This window comes from Magnolia sinica, chromosome 11, assembly GCF_029962835.1.
Source record: "Magnolia sinica isolate HGM2019 chromosome 11, MsV1, whole genome shotgun sequence".
NCBI classification, from domain to species: domain Eukaryota; kingdom Viridiplantae; phylum Streptophyta; class Magnoliopsida; order Magnoliales; family Magnoliaceae; genus Magnolia; species Magnolia sinica.
Window position 1 is genome coordinate 63,512,365 of NC_080583.1, and position 12,608 is coordinate 63,524,972.

At 38.4% G+C, this 12,608-nt stretch overlaps 1 long non-coding RNA gene across 1 annotated transcript; it reads left to right on the forward strand.

The window, feature by feature from the left end:
* Positions 1-2,180: 2,180 nt before the first annotated feature.
* On the forward strand, positions 2,181-4,593 carry LOC131218395 (uncharacterized). Its single transcript, XR_009157692.1, has 3 exons — positions 2,181-2,917; positions 4,352-4,406; positions 4,516-4,593. It is a non-coding gene; the product is annotated as an uncharacterized LOC131218395 (long non-coding RNA).
* The last annotated feature ends 8,015 nt before the right edge of the window (positions 4,594-12,608 follow it).

Consider the following 12,608-nt stretch of genomic DNA (forward strand, 5'->3'; position numbering starts at 1 on the left):
TCCAGTACTCATTGCATTGTATTCATGATAAGCCTCGGTAAGGCTAGCGATATTATCATTGATCATGTTTTCCTTCCGTCACACACTTTCACCACTCTTTAAGCTTTTATAAGCTTATGCATGATTGATGCATGCAGGAGATCCTAGGCAGGCGTCGTAGCGGCAGAGCTTGGTTTAGAGTTGAGCTTGATGACCCCAGCGTTGCAGACTTTTCTCTCCTTCTTCTACTATCATATGTATGTCTTTTTGGACCTTATGAAAACTTGTAAAAGTTCAAATTCATAGTGAATTTTGTGATGTGAGCCTTTGTTATTCTCAGATGTAATTGCTGTGATCTTGGGTATGCTCATATTGGAAATGATTATACTATAATGAAAATCCTCGTTGTAGGATCCTAGGATCGGAACTTGCCTCAGGAGCCGAGAATGGGGTACTACGGAGACTGTTACGGCTAGAACCGGCTATCGGGTTCCTTGTGAGTCCGGTTACCGAGTCTGGGGCATGACACATACCCATATAACATGGTAAGGGTTGTGGTTGTAATGTGGTAAGGGTCGTGGTTGTAATGTGGTAAAGGTCGTGGTTGTTAGGTTGATGTAATTAATAACTTGATTATTTTTAAATAATAGGAGTCTAGTCGAGGCCCACAATGGGGTGATTCATTCCGTCCACCTTATTGGCCAGCTCGTCGTGGGCCCAAAAAGTCCTGACTTGAGCAATGTCCACTTCTAACAAATATCACAGTGGGCCGGGAAGGTATCAACAGTGGGTGCCATTGTCAGCATTATTTTCTATTATGTGGCCCACACGAGCTCTGAATCAGGCTTATATTTGGGCCCTAGCCCTAAAATGACATGGAAAAAAGGATGGGCGACATGGTAGCGTCCGGTCGGGTCAATGCCGTGCTCGGCGCAGACGACTTCCCAGAACTTGGCTCCGATCTGGTTGCCGCACTGGCCACCTTGGATGTGCAGGATCTCACGCATCTTGGGAGGATTGGACGGTTGAGATGGAAGGTGGGGTCGAGATCGGACGGCGAGACGGAGATCTAGGAGCGAGAGAGAGAGAGAGAGAGAGAGAGAGAGAGAGAGAGAGAGAGGGAATTTTAGACTTCGGATTAAAAGTTGTACCTTCAAGATATTGAGAAAGCTTCCATTTGATTTGGGATTTGGAGACTGCAGCCTTTCATTTCTGAGAGAGACGGAGAAAGCCTTGAAAGGATGAGGATCAGAGCTACATAGGGAGGTTCGCCAGCGCCACACAGACACTCTCTAGTCTTCTCAGGCAGCACGAGCACGCCAGGAATGCACTTGGCCGTGACCCACTTGTCGTCGAAGAAGACCTAAAGGCCTGGGACCATGTTATGGAGTATGAAAGTGAGAGCGCTCACATTGGTGTGGGCTTCCACGCCCAGAGCTTAAGCAGGGACTGCCAGAGAGAGAGAGAGAGAGAGAGAGAGAGAGAGAGAGAGAGAGGGTAGGGGCAGGGGCGCAGTCGGCGAGAGAGAGGGCAGCAGGGCCGGCAACAGTCGGGATAACGGGTAGAGAGGGTAGATATTTAGGGTTTTTTTTTTGTTTTAAAGTAATGGTTCGGATCGACGGTTCAGATCTAGGGTTCAGGTCACGGTTCGGATCAATAGTTTGGTTCGGTTCTGCAGGGCCTTAAACCAAAACCGATTCGCATCCAACGGTTCGCAATTTTTTGGAATTGGAACCAGAACCGATGCTCTGTGGAACCGAACCAAATCGGACCGATCCAACGGTACCGATCCGGTTCCACGGTTCGACGTGCACCCCTAACAACCACGACTCATACCCATATAACATGTTTAGGATCGTGGTTGTCAGGTTGGGCAGACGCTACGGATAAAAACCGTAGCTAAAGATCTATTCCTACGGTTATAGTCCGTAGCATCATCTCAGCAATAGGTCTAAAAGATATGACTATAGAGTTAATTCAACAATAAATACAAATAGCTATGGATATAATCCGCAGCTAAATGTACATACAGCTACGAATAATATTGGTAGCTAAAAGTAGAACGAAATCCGTAGCAATTATGGATTAGTGTACATGTCTGATGGTTGGGTCTTAAGGTTTAGGCTCTTATGAGCAGGCTTGGGTATGATGTATTGATAGCAGATCATCTCAGCGAATTTCCATAGCCACGCCACCGACAAAATCCTTCATCCAGCTGGAAGGATGTCCATCATCCTAGCAGTGGTATTCCTATTCCAAGCCTTAGCATCAACGATTGATGTGCTGGCTTAGACAGGGATGGCTGGCATCGAATAACGCATCAGGCCTCATCTATGTGATGTGATTTTCATTGTGCTTTTGGCTGGCAGAGGGGTGGAGAAAATGCTTTTGGATGTGGTGGTTTTTGTAATGTTTCAGCTTGGTTGTAACTTGTAAATGAAGGTATCCAGCAAAAAAAAAAAAAAAAAAAACTGCTGTGAGGTAAGTAACTCTGTTGATTGTTGACAGATTTATAAGAAAGTGGAATATTCTTGGTAGGAGACTATTTATAAATGAAAAGAAAAATTGGTACATATGGAGGTCCATGGATTCTGCATCCCATAAGCATAAGATACATGGGTTGGTTTTACAAGCAATCAACTGTACCAGGTTTGAACATCTGTTTGTTAGATTGGAAACTTTCGTTGATGAGATTAGTCAGATACAAGTCAATATCTGCTTTGCGTTTTTGGGTTATTTTGGACATATCTGTGATGCATAAACCATTTCCATCTGGAGTGTTTTTTTTTTCTTTTTCCCTTCTTAATCTTATGCAATCATGTCATTTGTTTGTTGAATGTCGTGAGTAAGAAAATGCCCTTCTATCACAGGATTAGACAATTCGAGGAGCTCATGGCATTGGGAAGTAGGTTGCTTGTTGGGTTTCACCAAGAGCTAGGTGAGTTCCATTTGTCTTATGGTGTTTCTCGTGCTACATTTTCTAGTTTTAAGTGTCATCACTCATTGACTATACATATGACATTCATATCTGGCAATCTAGAGATTGTCCAAATCTTGGGTGGTTGGCCCTATTGTTGATGGAGTTGTCCCTAAATATCACACTAATTATTTGATCTTAAACATCTGACTTGCCTATTGATGGTTACCAATGATTTTTATCCACCCATTCGATGGACACCATTTCAGTGGTTAGGATGTTCAATCAGCATAGTTTTGAAATATTCTCAATCCACAGTGGGTCATGTAATTTAATGGTCTCGATTGATTCACATGTATATTACACATACGATGATGAATCTACTCCAATTTTAAAAAAATGGCAGTGGATGGAAACTGATCCTGTCCTCATTGTGAGGTTGCTATGAGCATTATATGTTCATCTCTTGATGTTAGTTTCTCATTTAATTATTGACCGATTGTTAATGTTGAAACTAGAACATTTTAGCAGATCTATATATTCTTATAGTTCTCAATCCACTCTGAAAGCATCTGTAAAAAAATATTCAAGATGTTAATTTAAGCGGCTTTTGGAAAAAGGTCATAAATGGGCAGTTATGCCTTTTTTAAATGAACTATAAATTGAAATCAAAACTTCTTTTGGAAAGTGTGGAGACCCCATTCTTGGCTTGGCATAGTTTAGAAAGTCTATCAAACTAGTTCCAAAGCGATAGTGAGTTCATTTATTGGGATGGAATAAACTGGAGCAGTGGCCATTGGGCTGAAGGTCATTTTGCTCACTACAAATATAGTAACTCCCAAATGACCCTTGAACATTTGATAAGGTTTGCCTGTTGAAGTTGTGCACTATAAAACCAATATGAATCTTATCTATTGATGACATGGATGATATCCAGTGATATTGATGATCTTGAGTGTAGATCATGGATAGTTTTCCACTATTCATTAATATGTGGGTGTGTCATAAATATACTGAAGGAGAGGAATTTCTCTAGTTGTCCTTGGGAACTTGAGAGTGGACACAATGGTTATTAACCAAGGGAGATTTGTGAGACATGGATCTTAGTACTGTGTTGTACCATGATCACTTAGAAGATCGTAGGATAAATGTTACTCTGTATATGGTAGGAGACTATTTATAAGAAAGTGGAATATTCTTGGTAGGAGACTATTTATAAGACTATTTATAAAAAAAGTGGAATATCACTGATATACCATGCTTTTATTGGACTAAACCATTTTAGATTATTTAGGTCACTGTTGAAGAGCTGATGAGTGGTCACACATGCTAAGGTCGCATGATATGATCCAAGTATTCGCTTAGACAGCCATTTCATTTATTTTCTATCAAATTGACTGTATGTAGTGTTGTTAATTATTAATTAAGACTTGCTCTATCTGCTTCATTTTACAGCTTGAGTCATTTTTTTTTGCAGACAGCCCTTTACCACATTCTAAACTGGAGGAAGGTGGGAAGTTGTATATTTGAGGTTAATCTTTCTCAAGGGCTGGCAGTTGAACTTTTGAATGATCACTGAATATATCTATTGCTTGTAATATCTTTATTGTCTTTGATAGTTCCAAGGTTGACTCACCACATTGGACCCTACAAGGCAAACAAGCTAGAGTTTTGTATCCTCAAGAGGAGAAATTTGTGAGGTTAGTTTGTTTGAATATGTACACATACTACTTTTACTCAAGTACTCCAATGTCCAGAGATTCTAGTTCTGTATTCCTTCCAATGATTCTTTTTTGAGAGGTAATTCCTTCCATATTAGAATGCTTTTCATATATTTTAATGCACTAGATATATGAAGCTCTTAAAATTAAAGAAATAATTGTGATTCAAAAAGTATAAGCATTTCAAACATCAAAATACTTTGGATTACTTACCTTTTCTTCCTACTTGACTTTGAGGAAACATTGAGGAAATGATGTTTTTCTTTTTTTTTTCTCTTTTTTTTTTCTTTTTTTTTTTTTTTTGTAAAATGTTGTTTTTACTGCATGTACTTTCTAAGTATTTGTCACCTGCAACTAATTTGTTACTATTCTGAAATCTCATGCTCAACAACTTAATTGCTTGAGAAGATGTCCTTGTATTCTTTCTATTAAGACTCGTTAATGTTATATTAATGACTCAGATTGCATAAAATGGCAACTTGTGTTGTTTCCTGAGATGTTCTTATGGAATCTCTAAGAGTCAAGGACCCTTTCTGCCTGGAGCTATCAATTTCAAACTTCCAATATAGCCTTGTTAGGAAAATGGTGGATGGTAATAGGTCCTTTCATGTTTGTAGGTGGAGGATAGTTGATGCTTGCCCTTGTTTTGGGTACATTTGAGTAGTAGTTTTATCTGTATATGTATAGCAATCATATCCCTAATCCAGACTGCTTTTTCTTCCAATTCATGTTGATTGAGACTGACGTTGACATTAAAAAAAAAAATAGTTTGCTGTCTTAAAAACTGGACCAAACAACAAACAGGGGATGTAAGTGATCACAACCAATTCAAACTGGTTTTGACCGTCGCAATCTTTATAATCTTACATATAATTCAATTTATAAACTGCCAGTTAAAACTGGTTAGATTGACCCTTTATTTTTCTTTCTTTTTGTAGTTTAGAGTACAAAGTTGTACTGTTGAATTTCAAATGATAGGAGTTTAAGTTGCTTGTGATAATTTTGCTTCTAATGTTCTTGATGCTCTTCTCAAATCTAATTTGAAACCACCTTTTTTGATAGATTGACCTTTATTTTTTCTACTTATTGTAGTTCATAGTATACATACTTTCAAATTTTTTATTGTTTGTAAATTGAAATTAATTGCTGCTATGAATTGTTCTTAAATCCAAACATTGGAGGTAGTAGTGGAAGGAACAGCTGTTGTGTATGTTGAGGAGCATACATAACATGCAATTCAAAATCTTTGGAAAGCCCTCATGTAATAGTGTGAGAACTCAGCCCCACACTTTGGAAGCGAGATCAGATGTCTTGCTCCTTTGTTAATGGAGGTGCTGACATCTATCAACCTTACTTTTTGGCCTATTGCAATGCAAACAGGCATGCTTATATTCTTGAGCCTTGCTTATTCGCATAGTTGTTGATACAGAATGTACATGTTTCATGTATTAATTTTCCCTTTAGACCTTGATAGAGATGTTTTTGTTGCTGATCATCTTTTATCTGGTATACTCGTGCTGTGAATTACTTGGAGTAGTGCATATGCAGTATTCCATCAAGTTCTGTTGACATATTTGCATTTTATTTTTAATTGTGATCCAATCTAGCTAACATATGCTCATTTGAATTCTTTATCTGCCATTTTTGCAGGATTAAGAAACACATCATTTGCAGGTTAGTTCTCATTACACAAACTGTATATGCAAGGCAGTAAATTTTGTTAACTTGATATATGAAACTCAATTGTAGTTTATCTTTCAAAAGAATAGTCTGCCAGTTGTCAAGATTGTTTTATCTAAGTGCTTCGATAGCATTGGATAGGGGTATTTACTTTTCAATTGATTTTGATGCAATCGAAGAAGGTTCAATGACATCAATTTGTGTTGGCGATGGTTGCTCAATACGATCTCGAGCTAGAGTAGATGGATATGAAGACTACTTTCCTGCATGAAAAATTAGAAGAGCAGATCTACATGAAGCAACTAGAAGGTTACGAAATACAATAAGTAGAGAACAATGTTTGCAGGTTGAAGAGGTCGTTGTACGGCCTGAAACATTCGCCTAGTTAGTGGTATAAAAAATTTGATTCTTTTACGGTGAGTCAGAGGTTTACCATAAGTGAATATGATCATTGTGTCTATTATAAGGCATGAGTGATAGAAAATTCATTATCTTGGTATTGTATGTCGATGACATGCTTATTGCCAGTCAAAACATGTTTGAGATCGACTTATTGAAGACTCAATTATCAGGGACATTTAAGATCAAAGATTTTGGGGCTACAAAGAGGGTTCTTGACATTGATATACACAGAGACAGGAAGAGGAGTAGGCTATGGTTATCTCAGGCTGAATACCTTGGGAAGGTATTGATGAAGTATGAGATGGACAAGGAAAATACGGTAAGCATTCCCTACGCGGCTCACTTTAAGTTATCTTCATAACAAAGTCATAAAATAGATAAAGAAAAGCATGATATGTCTCGTATACCTTATTCAAGCGCGGTTGGTAGCTTGATGTATGCCATGGTCTCTATTAGACTGGATATTTCACATAAGATGGGTGTTGTTAAAAGATACATGTCTAACACCAAGCAACACTGGGAAGTAGTAAAATGGCTAGTTTGATACATTCAAGGTACACAAGACTACGTCTTATCATTTGAAAAATAAGGGAACAAGCTAATAAGATATGTGGATTCTGATTACACGGGAAGTATGGATACCAGAATGTTAACTTTCAGTTACTCGTTTGTGTTAGTGGGTAGAATGATCAGTTGGATGTCAAAGCTTCAGTCTATGGTGACTCTTTGCACAATCGAATCTGAGTATATGGCGGTGGCAAAAACGTTCAAGGAAAGTATTTGATTGAGGGGAGTGATAAATCAGTTGGGGCTTCAGCAAAAGGCCATGCCAGTTAATTGTGACAGCGAAAACGCAATAGATTTGGCTAAAAATTCTATTTATCACTCAGGTACTAAATATATTGATGTGCGTTATCATTTTATCCGACACCTACTTAAGGAACGAGGCGTGATCCAACTAACAAGTTTACTAAGGTGGTTCCCACAGAGATGTTCAAGTTCTGTGTAACTTCTCTGGGCTTGGCGAAGGTGTAAATGGAAGACGAAGTGAGCACGAGAAGCGATGGTGGAGTTATAATGCAAGGCGAAATTGGAGATGAGGATAAAAGTGCTATGAAGAATAAAGATTGAAGACATTATGGAGATTGTTGCTGATGTCTTAAATCAGTGAGCAACAAAATCTGTCAATGTCATTGACAGATTGCTTGATGCCATCGGAAAAATTTAGAAAATCCATGTTTTCTTGTTGGAACGTTTTGGTGATTTCTCGATGCCCTCAACAGACTATCAATGCCATCGAGCACGCATAGAATTGCTTAAGTGTGGAATTTATTTTCAATTTTGATTGTAATTATCATAGAGGTTTTATATATATAGGGAAAAGGTACTATGCACTCGACCTCACGAGTCCGTCCCATGAGGTCGAGCTGTGTGGGCCCCGCCGTGATGCGTTTCAAACATCTACCCCATCAGTCAGATGTATCATTCCATCGTGAGCCTAGGTCTCAAAAATCAAGTCAATCCGTGACTTGTGTGGGCTACACCACATACATAAGTGGGGAGGGGCCGTGCACCATTAAAACATTCATAATCAGTTTTTTGGGCCCACCGAGATGTGGTTTGAAAATCCAGCCCATCCATTATGTGTGTCCCACTTGGATGAGGGTTTAGACCAAGTTTTAACAGCATTAAAAACTCAGGTGGGCCCCACTAAGTGCTTTTATATGTTTTAACGGTGTCTTCACATGATTTTAGATGGTATGGCCCACCTGAGTTCCCTATACGGCTGATTTTCGGGATATCCTATAATTTAGAGGGAACCCATCAAATGCACGGTGTTGATGGTCGACACGCATCACGGTGGGGCCCACACAGCTCGACCTCACGGGAGCTTATCGTGAGGTCGAGCGCATATATATATATATATATATATATATATATATATATATATATATATATATATAAATATATATATATATATATATATATGCGTAATTGGGATGAGGGAGCATTAAGAAGTCTTTCTAATTCATTCCTATGGTTTTAAGAGCATAGTGATGCAGGGATGAACGTGATGAGGTCGATCATCGTCTTTCTCAAGGATAACTACTTCAAATCCACGAAGCTTCTCTAAACTCCTCACTTAGACTTCTTGAATCTGCGAGGAAAAGTAAGAAAATATAAATAGTATTCATGAAAATTCGTAAATTGATTGATTATTCACTAATGTGTCTCCTTACACCATTAATAAAGAAAATAATAAACCAAAATTCGTAATTACCAAAAATAGCAAAATTCCAATTCTAATAAAAATCTTAATTTTAATAAAACTCTTCTAAAGCGTAATTTCTAAGAATAAAAATTCTAAATAAACTTTTGTTAGAAGAGTCCTAATATAATTACAAGTTATTTTTAAAAGGGAAGAAAATCTAAAACTCTAAAAATATTAAAAATATTAAAAAATTCAAAATTACTAAAAATAGTAAATGTTTCCTAGATATTCGTTTTCAACTGAAAGCGTGCATTTTTTGTTGAAACGAACAGATACGACCCACATCGTGAGTCGGTTCACCTCGGATGACCCGTTTTAGTAAAGATTGATAGGTTGTGCACCCCGTAACAATACTCGGATTGAAAGTTACGATCAAGTTACGGTCCACCTTCTTTTGGCCCAACCATGCTAGGAGCATATCTATGACACATTCTACATCGCATAGCTTGGCTTGTAAGGGAGATTCAAGGTTTATTTAGATATGTAATCTTTATCTCTTGTAATTTTTCGCTTTCATAGTGTATTGTTGTCCCTTTGTGTCATGGTTTTTTCGCGCAAGAGTTTTTCCATTTGAAATTTGGAGTGTTTGTGATTGGACTTGTTTATGTGATTGGAATACTTTGCTTGATTCATTTCTATGTGCTTCCACAGCTCTCCAACACCCGAGACCTCAACCTGAGCCTGACCCAAGTTTTTTTAGGTTAATGTTTGTATAGCCCAAGCCTGAGACCAAACTCAATACATCTTGCCCGAGCCCAACCCAATATAGGGTCGGTCATGGGTAGGTCGGGTTGAACCCGCCTGACTTTCAGCCCTACTCTCAATGCATGTAATGTAGGCTGCATCCATTATGCATTACGGTGAGTAATGACCACTTAAAAAATAGAAGGTGGCATAAAACTAAGGGCCCGATTGGATTTGTGGAAAACTTGAGAAAAGGAAACATTGTTTTAGGAACCAGGAAGTTGTAGGATGTGAAACTTTGCCTTCCATGTTTGTTTTTAAATAAATTTTCTTTTTTAAAATTCGAAATTTGTTTCTAAATTCATTGTTTGATAAATACATAAATAAATAAATAAATAATTCTGAGACACTTAAAGATAACCGATGATACATGTTAGTGATTTACTTTTATGGTGTTACACATGTTGCATAAGGGATGCTTGAAGTAGTAGGGTGGCACATTCGCACAGTCGACACAATTGGGCACTTAAGTTAGATAGTGGCACTGGTGTATTTTTATTTTTATTTTTTATACATGCATATAAGCACATCCTCACATGTGGCACAATTAGAGTGATTGAAGATGGACAATAGCACATGTAAGATAGTGGCACATGTAATGCACAAGCAAAATATGTATGGTGGCACATGTACAATACAATAGGAGATAGAAAAATTATCTGAATTATCATAAGATGGGCCCTACTTTGGAGAAGTGAAAACTGGGGTCCACAGTGCAAAGATGGGATGCGGCTTGGATGGATCCCCGGATCTACCGAGGTTGTTGGATCCCTGACTGTGGAGCCCACTGTAATGTATTTTCATTATATGGATGTGGTCCATCAGTTTTATCAGCTCATTTTAGGGCATCGCCATAAAAATGTTGTAGATCTAAATCTCAGCAGGACTATGTCACAAGAAATAGTGGTGAGTGGACATTCACCACCGTTGAAAAATATATTAGAGCCACCAGAATGTTTATTCGCCATCAAATCTATTGAAAAATTTACAAAGACCTGGATGAATGTACCACACAAATATCAGCTTGATCGAAATTCTTATGACCAATAAAAAATGTTTAATGGTTAATCATCACTGCATCCTGTGGTGTTGTCCACCTGAGATTTGGTTCTGCAGAAATTTTGGCCTTGTGTGATAAAATAAGCTGAAGAAACAGATGAATGGCGTGGATGTTCTACAACCAGCTGTAGGTGATCACTTCTCAAGATAAAATGTAGCCGAGTCAAATGACTGGACAGGCAGTAGGCCGGTTTGGGCACGACCAGGTACAGTCCAATCCCAGTATGGCCTGGCACACAGGCCCAAACCTAAGCCGCAATCAAACCTGACCCAAGATGAAAATCGATGAAATCCCTATTTCTCACTTGAATGTTCTCAATTCATCTATTGGTAAGTGAGGCACACATGCACAAGAAATGGACATTTGAAGGAGCAAAATCAATGGTCTAGATGGGTTGCCTAATCAAGAATCAAAATGGCATATTGTAGCTTATGAGGCATGAACATATAAATTCGGATTAAGCTAACAATGACTTGAGCCAATAAGGTGGCTGGGTCGTGGCTGGGTCCCCCCCCCCCCCCACAAAAAAAAAAAAAAAGAAAAAAAAAAGAAGAAGAAGAAGAATAATGAGAAATAAATTTTCATTAGAAGTCTAAATAAATAATTATTACAGATAAAGAGTCACATGAAATGAAATTCTACTGAAATTGAGATATTAAATTCTAAATTTTCATTAGAAGTCTAAATAAATAATTATTACCGATAAAGAGTCACATGAAATGAAATTCTACTGAAATTGAGATATTAAATTCTCATCCTTTACTCATACTTTGTTTATTACTCCCACTGGAATAATGATCAATTAACTGTCCCTGCGACACAAAGCCATTGACCAACGAAGAGGTTGGTGCAATTTAGATTTGGGTTGATTGAAGTGAAATTGCCGGTGGTCAGGTTAAAGACCTGCGTTACACTGAAACATGTGTCGCCCGCCGGCACCCCAAACACCGATTCGCATTTTCGGGTAGCTGGCGGCTTTCCAAAACCAACTGTTCCAAATGTCATTAATACAGGGAAAAAAAAAAAAACAAAAAGAAAAAAAAAAAAACACACAATGTCATTGATTAGTGTTAGGATATATAGTTATATCTGAATTTTTTTTATTTTATTTTCAACCCACCACATACTAGAGTATGGTGATGCATTCACCATATATGTAGATGCATGTATGTCTACGTTGTGGGGGCCCATTATGGATGGAGCATTTTCCCAAAATTACACTCATCCAATGACCATAACCATCCAATTGGTGGCTATCGATTGAATTGTTAGAAGAAGACATGGTAGATAGTTCCATGTCAAAGGTGAAAATCAGATGGCTGAAATCACCTTTACAGTGTGATCTTCACGTGATGGTCCATCCATGATGGAGCCCATAAGCTGATAATCTGACAGCTTGTATACGGTAGCTCTTTCCACACTCCACCACGTTTGCCAGTATATCTCATGGGTGAAACATCGGTGGCAGATCCACGCCATTCATTAGATTAGCCCCGGTGACAAGATTCAATGGCCCAATATATAGGCCGGTCCACTAATGAAGGCCACGGTTTCGAAAACAACGAATTTTTTTATTTTTTATTTTTTAACCGTGGCCCACGTTATGATCAGTGAAATAGCCTCATTCTTTGGGTTCATAGCATCTGAATGGTGGACTTAATGGTGGACGGCTTGGATCTTGCACCCCTCGACCATGTTGTCATGTGTAATCAACCTTCCTATGCACTTAGTTGCATCTGGACCCTATGGGTATACACATCACCTATCTGGACTCTCCATTCGGTCCAGCCCACTATTAAACATCCGTGACTAAACGTATGAAAGCAATCGAAA